A 1,089-nucleotide genomic window follows, 5' to 3' on the forward strand; every position below is an offset into this window, starting at 1 on the left:
GCATTTCATTACAACAGCATTAACCTATTCAATAACATTTTTCTGAGCTAGGGTACATCTCTTTCAAATTGGCTGTACATTTTTAGGTTTACAGATGAATTATTACGCTTATATAATCTTTTACTCATTATAAACTCTATAAGACATAAAATTAAATGAGGTTCCAATGTTTAAATAAGGTCTCCACTTCGTTGTCAAAACACACAGTTTCGTACAGAAAATTCATTCCAAGGCAATTGACATTGAGACGTTTTTACGTGCATTTCTAATTTCTATATACATGAGTGTCACTGGTCACAGTCGCCCACTTTCTGAGCTCCTCGGCATCTGAGCATGAATACAAACTTGTCAGATAGACAGACTTCCTCTCCCACTAGAGCCTCCATACTCTGCCATCCCTGCCACTGTCCACTGTGCTGTCAGCACCCCCATCTATTCCACCCCCATCTGCCCTTCTGGTAAATCTAGTCAGCCAGAGGTACCTGTTACACCAGGAGGATCAGCTGTTCCTCATCCACGGCAATCCATTTTCAGTATTCCTTTGGATAGAGTTGGGGTCTGTTGTTCACTTTTCCAGTACTATGTTGTGTTACTGTCTGGAAGAGCCTTTATCTATCCTGGCCAACACTTCGACTGAAGGTATCGCTTGTCTGGCTTTACTGTTTGTCAAGTAACTTTTAGTTATATATATGTATGCTCTTATGAAATTATATTGGCCCCTTTAATCTTTGGTTATACTTCCCTTTTGGGTGTTTAAGGACATACAATTGGACCAGATAAAGTGATTTGTTTTTACTCTTGAGGTCATTAGAGGATTTGTTCCTCAGGGGTCCCATGGAGTTGGGAGGAGCCCCTGGCTCCTTTCTTTGGGAGGAGCCCCTTTCTTTTACCAGTTCCATCTATGTGAAGATAAGTCAAAGGTCCTGCTCGACCATTGTTGGCTTCTCTTGGAAGCATGGAGGAAATGATTCCTCCCTGTTGACCCTCCTCTTTATAGATTATAGACTGGCTCAAGTCCATCTGGTGGGGTCTCCTTGGCTTCCTTGATCAAGAGGCCAGATGACCCACCACCATTACAGGACATTTTGC

The sequence above is a fragment of the Nannospalax galili genome, unplaced genomic scaffold (genome assembly GCF_000622305.1).
Source record: "Nannospalax galili isolate Female #2095 unplaced genomic scaffold, S.galili_v1.0 scaffold1201, whole genome shotgun sequence".
NCBI classification, from domain to species: Eukaryota; Metazoa; Chordata; class Mammalia; order Rodentia; family Spalacidae; genus Nannospalax; species Nannospalax galili.